General features: G+C 38.7%; 1 pseudogene; it reads right to left on the bottom strand.

The window, feature by feature from the left end:
- Positions 1 to 525: 525 nt before the first annotated feature.
- Positions 526 to 886, bottom strand: LOC114045617 (annotated as a pseudogene).
- Between the last annotated feature and the right edge of the window lie 10,260 nt (positions 887 to 11,146).

Genomic DNA, 11,146 nt, shown 5'->3' with positions numbered 1-11,146 from the left:
AACAAATGAATCAGTATGTGGTCCGAGTCTCAAAAATGTGTTACATAACAAGTGCCTAAGAATTCCAGCCTAAGTACAGTCACACCTGGGTATTCACATCTATGTTCACTCATTCTCAGTTTTCCTGTAATATTGAGTTGGATCAGATAGCCTGGAAGATCCCTTTCAGTTCTAAATCTACCATCTTATGATCATGCATTTATGTATTTACAAAAAGGAATTTATATCTACCACTGAAAGCTCATGTAGGAGCTAGAGAGTGCAGGGAAGTGGAGTAGACAGACCATTGTGACATTACAGAGAAGTAAAAGATTTGCAGAGCTCTAAATGGTATTTATTGTATGTGTGATGGGATATTTTCCCACCCATGAGCCTCATTATTCGTATGGATTCTCTCTCTCTCTCTGTCTTTCTCTCTCTTTGGTGCTTAAAAAATGTTTAGTGACTGACTCGGGTGAAAGATGAGGGCATAAATGATAAGTCATAAATCACTGTTTTATTTTCCTCTAAACTGGGATGGTGGCATCAGCAGGTGGAGTGGAGGATACCTCCCATGTTGACTCCTTGAGCAGCTAGGGCATTACATCTTTTCCCTGTTCTGCCTGGAGGACCAGTACATTTTCCCCTTGTCTCTTCAGGTAGTCCACAGTGGATGCTGGCACCTTCAATCCTTCACTCATTCCATGGCCAGTTACAAGGATTTGGTTGCCCTTCTTGGCTTATTCCTCCACATCTACAGGCTGCACACCTGAGGGATGCTCAGTTTCTGTTTCTCTTCAGTCCTAGGACCAACTACTTCCTGGCCACACTTTGCAGTCCACGTTGGGCTACAGTCTTGTACCTTCATTTGACGCCAAGAAAGGGAAGCAGTTTTGGGGGAAGACATAATGGAGCGAAATCAAAATCTTGTTTTCATTCCTGCCGTCATATGAATTGGTGACTGGTAACATGAGCTCTGAGCAGGAGGAGGGCAAGAGAAGGGGAGAAAGAAAGGAAGGGGGCAAAGGGAAGAGGTGACTCCTCTATCCCCCAAAGGGCCCGGCTCCTGGCTTTTCTGTGGATTCTTTAAGATAGTATCTCAGGAAGGAATTGGCTAGTAGAATCTGAAGTTCCTTTTTGGTCTCATGTTCTAGGTAGTGGTGGGTAGTCTTTGAGTTTTCCTCTTCTGTAAAATGGGATAATATTAGTACTTATACTAATCAACTGAGGTCTTGACTATGAAGCTAGCTTGTAATGAGCTTTATTAACTTACTTTAGTGGTTTTACTTTAATATCTTTCAGTCCTTTGCATATTTATAATCCAATAAATTTGGTTTTAGCTTACACATTTCTAGAAGGCAAATAGTTCTCATTCTAAATTGCTTAGCATTATGCCACATATAATTAGGAATGGGGATTGCACTTGTGATTTCATTGATGAGGAAACTCGTACCATCAGAGATTGGCCCATTCTCTTGGCGCTGTCAAATATTTAACATCAGAAACTAATATTAATAATAAAATAATAATATTTTATTACTGGAAATGATATTAAAGAAGAAGTATTAACATCTGCTTTGCTGCTGCACCAGAAGGACCATGGAGCCTTTCTATTTGACTTGCAGCTGAAACCTTCCATATGCATTGCCTCTCACATTAGAATGTGAGCTCCTTAAGAGCTGTCTTGTTTTTCTGTTTGTATTCTCCAGTTCTTAGCATTGGTGTTTTGCTCATAGTAAGCACTTAAAGAGTGTTTCATTCATTCATTCTCTGTAATGTAATGGTATTAGAGAGTTGCATAGAGGACTGAGAAGTTAAATGACCTGTCTGGGGTCACACAGCCAGAATGTGTCAGAGGTAGGACTCAATCAATCCTCATTTTCCTGGCTTCAAGGCTGGCTGTCTATCCACTATGCCAAACTACCATTTTATGATCATACATTTATGTATTTACAAACAAGGAATTTATAGCTACCACTGAAAGCTCATGTAGGAGCTAGAGAGTACAGGGAAGTGGGGTAGACAGACCATTGTAACATTACAGAGAAGTAAAAGATTTGCAGAGCTCTCAATAGTATTTATGGTATGTGTGATGGGATATTTTCCCACCCATGAGCCTCATTATTTCTATGGATATTCTCTCTCTCTCACTGTCTCTCTCTCTTTCTCTCTCATGCTTAAGAAATATTTAGTGACTGACTCGGGTTAGACATAAATAATTGAAGCTCATGAGAGGAATGGAGGTGGAGACTGAGCATCTATCCCCTTCTTGTACCCACACTAAATGATTTTAATAATGCCCCTTTAGGACAAAGGACAGCTAGATGGCACAATGGATAGAGTGCCAGACGACCTGAGTTCAAATCCCACTTCAGACATTCTAGTTGTGCGACCCTGGACAAGTCACTTAATCCTGTTTGCTTCAGTTTCCTCATCTGTAAAATGAGCTGGAGAAGGAAATGACAAAGCACTCCAGTATTTTTGCCAAGAAAACCCCAAATTGGGTCATGAAGAGTCAGCAATGAACAACAACTTTGGGACAAATCTTTACAAAAGGCAAAGCACTTTACAATTTGTATATTGAGTCACTCACTTCTTTAGAGGTTAAAGATCTAAGTAAAATTGTTTGTGTTCGGGTAAAAAATGAAGTGTTTTGGTAGAGTTGAATAAAGAAGGCTGTCAACAACCCTCTTGATCAGCTTGGTATCCCTAGTTCAATTATTTCTCACAATCATGAACAATTAATTCACAGCAAGATTATTATTATTATTTTTTAAAACAAGAGAGAACAAATCTCTCCAGAAGCTCATGATGTTCCTCACTGAGGTCTTCTTGGTGCCACATTGGTTGACTGGTTCTATGTTATGAATGACCTAAACATATATTTTCCAAAGAGAATGGAATGGATCTGATTTAGTGGGTAATTGCTCTGTGGTTTGTATACTCCCCAGGGAAGGTTACTTTAAAGGGATTCTCTTAAAGAATTTTAAATTTTCATGTACATTTAAAATAGTATCATTACAACAAGGAGAAAAAAAACCCACAAGCCTTTTAGGAGAGGGGTAGGAGTTTCCTTGTCATAAATCCCAGGTTATAAGTGCCCAGAAAAAGAGGATTTTTGATTCAATTTAGCAAGCATTTTTTATCACTAACCTTGTGCTGAGCTCTATGGTAGGTGCTAGGAATAAAATAAAGAAAACAAAAATTTTCAAAAAGAAACATTCCCTGCCCTCACAGAATTTATATTATAGAGGAAATGAGCATCACTTGTACACACATAAATAAATCTGTGAATGGGGGATGCTAAGAACGCTTGTTAGAACTGAAGAGAATGGTAAAGGCCTCATGTAGAAAGTGGCACTCTAGCTGATCCTTGAAGGAAGCTAAGGTAGTGCAGTGTACTGGATAGAGCCCTGGTCTTGGGTTCAAGAAACTCTGGATTTGAATCTTGCTTTATACACTTGCTAGCTGTGTGAGCTTGGGCAAGATACCCAAATTCTCTGGGCCTCAGTTTTCTCATCTGTAAAATGAAAGTTTCCTCATTTGAAAAATAAAATGAAATGAGACTTGACCTCTAAGGTTGCTTCTAGGTCTAAAGCTACGATCCTATAAATCTAAGAGGGGATGGTAAGAAGGGAAAGCATTACAGGCATAGGCAGAAGATAGCTTGCTAAATGGCAAAGAGGGAAGAGATGGAATATTTTTGGTTATGGGGGAGGGGGAAAAGCAAGTAGACCAGTATATCTGGCATGTAGAGTATGTGAACAGACATGGTTAAGAGTAGACACTGTCTTAATTTTACATCTTGGGGAATGATGTATCATAAAAGCACAGATTCAAACTCCATCTAGTCCAATTCTTTCATTTTACAGATGAAACAGGCCCAGAGAGGTAAGGTTACTTGCCCAGAATTGTACAGCTAGTGAATGGCAGAGGTGGAATTTGAATGCAGAGATTTTTCTATTGCTTTGAAGACTGCATCTTCTTCTGGGGCCTTTAATTTGAAATTTCCTTTCCCTATTATGATGTAAAATCAAAGTAATTATCAAATAACAAAAGCAGCAGCTTAATATTGTGGGGATTTTTTATTTCCTTTTATTTATGTTATTCAAGGCTCAGGACCATTCCTCCTGCAACTTCTGGTTGACTAAAAGCCAATTGTCTGTTAATATTAGCCTCAGCTAACAAAACCTGACTTACAGGATAATAATGTTGAGGGAAGACTGGCATTCCTCTGATAAAAGCCAAAGCGGAGTTTGAGCTCCACAAAATTATTGTTATTGTTAGCTCCCCTAGTTAACTGTGTAAAGAAGGATTTCCTTGATGCCAGTTTTCTTGATTATCTTAGTGACATGTAAATCTACCCCCTCAATGAGCATACTGTGAACCTATTAATTAGTTTAATTAGTTTAAATTAGTTTAATTAGTAACCTGACTTAGTTTATCCCTAGTGTCTGTTTAACTAAATTTGTTTTCTTAGGGGATGTATGAGATTATGATTTTGCTCAACTAAGTTTGTTCAACTTTTTTGATATTGAAGGAAGTATGGGATTATGCTGTCTTTTCTCTAACTTTTATGACCTAAGAGGAATGTTCAATATTGTAATATGTAAAATAATTATTTCTGTCACTCAGATGTAATTTTGTCTATAAGAAGGCTTACTAAAATCTTAATGGGGTTCAGGGGTTATTTTTCGACCTCTCTGAACCTCTGCTTGAACATAATAAAATCTAGCTTCTTACCTTTATAATTTTTATATTATAGTAAACTTATTTTGACAGCAGTTACTTACCACATGAACTCAAAAAGGAGATATTTCTTCCCTAACATAGATTTTTCTCTTTTTCTCATAGTTTGTCTGAACTATTAGTTTTATTTAATCTCAATTCCAGGCTCTTCTTATGAAATCCTGTTTTGTTTTTACAGGTAGCCAAAGCATGATCCATACCAGTCTTTCCATTTCAAAGCTGCTGTTACCCTCTTTCAACCTGTCTTCTCATATGAATGGTCTCTTACTGTGTTTAATCTGTATTTTAATACCTTTGGCAGCTGTTCACTGATGTTTTTATGGTATTCATGGAAATGCAAAAAAGTAATATTTTTTCTGAGATAATTAAACTAATTACCTTGTATTACCTCTAACTCACTCTCCCTTTTAATGCCTTCTAGAGTTTAGGTTGAATATATTTGAAAATGAGCTCCTTGGGTCTACTTCTTTGTTAGAAAATGGTTTCTCACTTAAAGCACATTTTACCAAACCCATGCCCAGAATTCTCATATTTCAGCCCAGAGCCCTGCTGGCACTGGGGATACTTGATGAGGCAACACAGTCTGGAAAACATTTAGACTATTGTATTAAAGTGCTTTGGTCTGCAGGGCACTGACAAAGAAAGAAAGGTGTGCCAAACAGAGGAGATCCCTCTGAAATGCATCAAGGTGAAAATAATATTGATGTAAACAAAAGGGATATTAGGAGAGTTGTAATAATAAATCCTTTACTACAGGTGTCTTTTCATTTCCTGTCAACACAGAGTATAAGTATCTTTTAAATACATTTTTTTAAACCGTTTAGTTTGTCATTGTCCTTTAAACAGTAGCTCCAGAAACCTGACTTTCTTCACTGAGATAGTAAGAACCTTTTCCTCTCTTCTAGCCTTGTGAGTTCCCTATCACCTACTGGCTTTTTACCTTTACCTGTTTTACCTTTAAAGCAAAGACCCTTGATGCAGAAACCTGAAAGACAATGGAAACCTTTGGTATTAATGGAATCTCTCCCTTCCCTTCCCCCTTCTCCAACCACTAACAAAAAAAAAGAAATTAGAGATTGTCAGTGCTGGGACTTCATTCCACTATGAATGTGCTAGTCTTTGTTTCTGTCATTCTTCAATCTAATAAACTCGGTACCAGTCTCCAGGAAATATGCAATCTGAATACTGGTGCTTTGCTCAGTAGCAGCAGCAGCAGTAGCAGCAGCAGCAGGGGAAACTAATTGACAAGACAATATGACCCTCTTTGGTTTAGGCAGGCTCTTTTTCACTCACACACAATAGTTTATCCAAGAAAGAAATTGCTTAAAAAATCCCTAAACCACTGTCCCCCCTGCCCCGGCCCCAAAGCAAACAACCACCATCATTCATCCATCCCTCAAATCTATCCTTTAATTATGTGAGGCATGAATTCGCTGATTCCAGTAGAGTTGCCAAACTCTGGGGCAGGAATCTCCCAGGAAAGGTCAGCACAAGGCAAAATTGTGAAATAATTGAAGTTTTCTTTTGGCTGCCTGCCCAGTTTTCTTGATTTGACATATCCCACCTTCTACAAACCCAGTGCCATAATGTGGCATCTGAAAATCCAGACCCACCTCCCAACTCACCCAGTTGATCACTCCTTCCTCCCTCAATTACAGTTTATCTGCTTCCTCTACATTCAATTCAATTCAAATAATCATTTGTTAACAGCTCGCTAGATACCAAGTATTGTGTGAGGCTCTGGGGATACCCGGACAAAAAAAGAAATTATCTTTGCCCTCAGGGAACTTCATTCTACTGAAGGGAAACAACCTATACATAGATAAGGAAATGAAATACACACATATGTATATGTATACACATACATAAACCTGCATATATTCACACATAACAGGTTATATATTATGTGTATCTATGTGATGCCTATGCATACATACATACACATGTGTTATATGTAGGTATCTATGTATAGATCCAGATTCAAAGTAATTTCATGGTGGTGGTTGAGTGGGAGAGCACAACCTCTGAGTTCAGGAAAGGTCTTGTGTAGGAGGTGACATTTGAATTGAAACTTGAAGGAACCTAGGGATTCCAAGAGATGGAGATGAAGAAGAACATTCTAGGCAGGACCTCTGAAAAGAAAGGCATGGAGGAAGCAGTTGAAATGTGTACAACATCAAGTGGAGCAGTTTGTGTGGAAAGAATGCATAGTGTATGAGGAGGAATGTGGAATCTGTTTGGAAAGATGGGCTGGGGCCATGCTGGAAGAGCTTTAAATGTGAGAGGAATTTGTATTTTAGCTTAGATTAAAAAGGAAGCTACTGCACAGAGTGGTGCTACCATGAGACTTGAGTAATATCAATTTGGCAGTTGAATGGAGGATGAATTAGAGAGGGGAAAATCTAAAGATAGGGAGACCAATTAGGAAGTTATTGCAATAGATGAGAGTTATTACAATAGGTGAGAATTAATGAAGGTCTTTACTAGGGTGGTGGTTGTGTGAGTAGAGAAAAGGGAATGGGCAACAGACATTGCCAGAGATGTTCTACAGGTAGAATGGACAAGACTTTGAAATTGACCAGATAAAGGGAGAAAATATTAGGGAAAGTGAAGACTTGAAGATGTCTTTGAGATTGTCCACCTGTGTGACTGGAAGGATGATGGTACTCCAAACAGAAACAGGTTAAGTTAGGAAAAAAGGTGGGATTAGGGGAAAAATGTAATGAGTCCAGTGCGTGGCACAATGCCTAGCTCATGTCACTGTTCAATTGCTTTAGTTGTGTCTGACTCTTTGTGACCCCATTTGGGGTTTTCTTGGCAAAGATATTGGAGTGGTTTGCCATTTCCTTCTCCAGCTCATTTTACTGATGAAGAAACTGAGGCAAACAAGGTTAAGTGACTTGCCCAGGGTCACACAGCCAGTAGATGTCTGAAACTGGGTTTGAACTCAGGTCTTCCTTTCTCCAGGCCTGGTGCTCTTATTTACTGTACCACTTACATGCTGAAGCACATAGTAGGTGCTCAATAAATGTTCTCACTTACCATGGTTTTGGATTTGAATTTGAGATACCTATGGGTGTCCAGGGAAAGATGTACAGCAGACAGAGGATAATGTAGAACTGGCATGCAGGAGGGAGACAAGGACTGATATGTGCATTTAGGAGTCATCTGCCTAGAACTAATATTTAAACCAAAGGGAGATGATGACATTAACTTAGGGAAAGTGAGTATATAGAGAGAAGAAACCTTGGAAACACCTGAACAGAGGATGGGACATAGATGATGTTCTTCTCCCTGACGAGGGACCTGGGTAGGCCATCTTCCATTCTTCTCATGCTTTGTTTCTGATTTTAGGGTGATAACACCATGTCACCTCCTACCCTGATTTTCATCTCCCATTTATGTGTTATCTTCCTCCTTTACAATGTAAGCTCTTGCAAGGCAGGGCTTGTCTTTCTTTCTTCTTGTATTTGTATGCCAACAGTTTAATGCCTGACATAAAGTAATCTGTCTGTCAGTTCTGACTCTTCATGACCCCATTTGGAGTTTGCTTGGCCATTTCCTTCTCCAGCTTATTGTACAGATGAGGAAACTGAGGCAAACGGGATTAAGTAACTTGTCCAGGGTCACACAGCTAGTAAAGTGTCTGAGGCCAGATTTGAACTCAAGAAGATGAGTCTTCCTGACTCCAGGCCCAGCACTCTATCTAGCTGTCATTGTTTTACTCTTACACATTCCAACCCCCCTTCCCCTGCCAGAATCAGATAGTTAATAAGCTTTCATTATAGATTACTTTGGGCAGTTAGGTGGTGCAGTGGATAGAGTACTAGGCCTAGCTGCCCAAAGTAATCTGTAATGAAAGCTTATTAACTATCTGACTGATTCTGGGGGAAAAAAAAACAACAATGAGAAGGACTGGTCAGACTGGTTAGGAAGAGAATCAGTAAGAAAAGTCTCACTAAAACGCAGGGAGGAGAGAATCTTCAGGAGGATTAGCTTTTCTCAGCTAATTGGGTCCTGGAGTGTTCATGGTAGTTCTAAGTTCATCTAGAATATTTTAACTGGAATCTTTGGGAAATATAATACTTTCTTGCCAATAAATTGGCCACCCTGGTGGAAGAAATTTCAGAGCCTATGGAGGTTGTTAGACAGGGATAATAATATTTAGGTCTCAGGTAGGTCTTTTAACTCCTCCCAAAAGTCAGCACTGATGTGACTTCCAATAGGGCCAGACCTATTTCAACGAAAACAACCTCCACAACAAAAATAGTTGGCTTCTTATTTAGTGTCTTAAGGTTTGCAAAGCACTTTATAATTATTATCTTATTTGATCTACACAATATCCTACCAGGCAGTTGCTGCTATTATTATTTCCATTTTGTGGATATGGAAAAAGACAGAGAGATTGTAACTTGGGTCTCAGGTAATTTGCTTCAACTACTGATCTTCTTTAAGGCCCAGCTAACATCCTACCCTCTATAGGAAGCCTTCCCCAACCCCACTTAATTCTAGTGCCTTCCCTCTCTTAATTATTTCACATTTATCTTGTATATATATTGCTTTGTATATATTTCTTTACCTGTTGTCTCCTCCATTATGTTGCAAGCTCCCTGAGGTCAGGGACTGTCATTTGCCTTTGTTCACATCCCTATGTTTGCACATAGGTGCTTAGTAAATGTTTACTGATTGATTGATTGATAGTATCTGGCAGGATTCAAACCTAAGCCTTCCTGATCTCTTCTCAGATCTGGGTGGGAGGTCAGAGTAGGGGAAAACAGAAAGTCTAGGTGCACCTACAAATAGTTATCAAGGTTGTTGGGAAACACATGTTGTACAAAGAGCATTTTGTGCCTGTCCGCTGTTGATGCTTACTGGCATCATGGGGATGAATATGGAGGATGAAAAAAATCTAAATAAAACTAATTTTCAAATATGCTGAATGTCATAGTGCTACCTATGGAAATGGGTAGGAACAGGACAACCACTCATGTGCAATCCAATTTAACAAGTATTTGGAGCACTATGTTGGGTGGGAACTAAGAGATTTTTTTTTTTTGGTCCTGATCTGTGATTTCAGGTTAGCTACTTTTTAAAAAAATTTTATTTTTAATTTATGGCATAAAACAAGTGGGAAGGCAACTCTTTCCAATTTCATTAGCTCAGGAGTTGGTGATCTTAGATGATAGTGGTGGGTAGCTTTCACCTCTTTCTACTACATCACACCTCCTAATGTTATAAGATCATGACTTAAATCATATAATCCAAACTTCTCATTTTACAGATGAGCAGACTGAGGTCTTCCTTACACTTTCAAATGGGGTCCATTTGCAATGGAGCTGAACTCACATTCTTGGACTCCTACACTTCCCCTGGCCCCCCATAACATGGTATGATTTGGTTTACTTCAATTTTTAAGAGGAATTTTCTATATTCAAGTTTATGACCTCATAGATCCATTTGTATCTTTGAGTATTTTTTTGGGTAAAAAATCCATACATGGATTAAGGGTATACTTGATGAAGGAAAAAGAAGGGAACAGACAGGCTTTTGGAAATGGCATTCTGTAGGAGATCATGTCTTTTTTTGCTCAGTCTTGTCTGCCTCTTTGTGACCCCATTTGAGGTTTTCTTGGCAAAGATACTGGAGTGGTTTGCCATTTCCTTCTCCAACTCATTGTACAGATGAGGAAACTGAGGCAAACAGGGTTAAGTGACTTGCTCAGGCCAGAGTCTTCCTGACTCCAAGCCTGACACTCTATCCACTGCACCACCTAGCTGTCTGATCATGTCTTTATAGTCATACAATTGATTGAAATATACAGAGAAGACAAGACTCCTCTGTGCTTATTGTTTGTAACTATAAAACCTCATCCTAAAGCTTTTCTTCCACCCATGTGTCTCATGCATAAATCAAAATCACATAAAATTCTTTAAAAAATTTAGCAACAGAGAACTTTGACAGCCTTTTAATTATTAATACCAAGCAAGGCATAAAACAGGAAATCATGCTTATCAAACATATTTGCCCTGTCATGGAGTAGCTCCAGCAAAAAGTCCAAATTGAAAAGGGATCCCTGTGGGTGGTGAGACCCTCAGTATCCTTCCATTTGTGGATGACAATGTAAGCCCTGGAAAATGGTACATTCTTTTAAATGAGATCCAAATTAATTAAAAATAGTTTGTCCTGATCATACAAACAAACAAACAAGGAAGAACGCCTGTTGTGCTAGTCAGACAACCCATAGAGTTTGTATATCAGGATATGTATCTGGGACAGACACCACAAATAGACAATGAACTTGGACCAGAACTAAACAGAGGTAGGGAACAGGCTGGATTGCCTCTGGAAAATTGCATAGTTCTTTTCTTTTAATTTTTTTCTTTTAATTTTTAATTTTATATACACATTTTTAATTTTT

Source organism: Vombatus ursinus, unplaced genomic scaffold (genome assembly GCF_900497805.2).
Source record: "Vombatus ursinus unplaced genomic scaffold, bare-nosed wombat genome assembly UNPS02014779.1, whole genome shotgun sequence".
In the NCBI taxonomy this organism is placed as follows: domain Eukaryota; kingdom Metazoa; phylum Chordata; class Mammalia; order Diprotodontia; family Vombatidae; genus Vombatus; species Vombatus ursinus.
The sequence above is the reverse complement of the archived record's forward strand: the minus strand, read 5'-3'. Positions and strand labels throughout refer to the sequence as shown.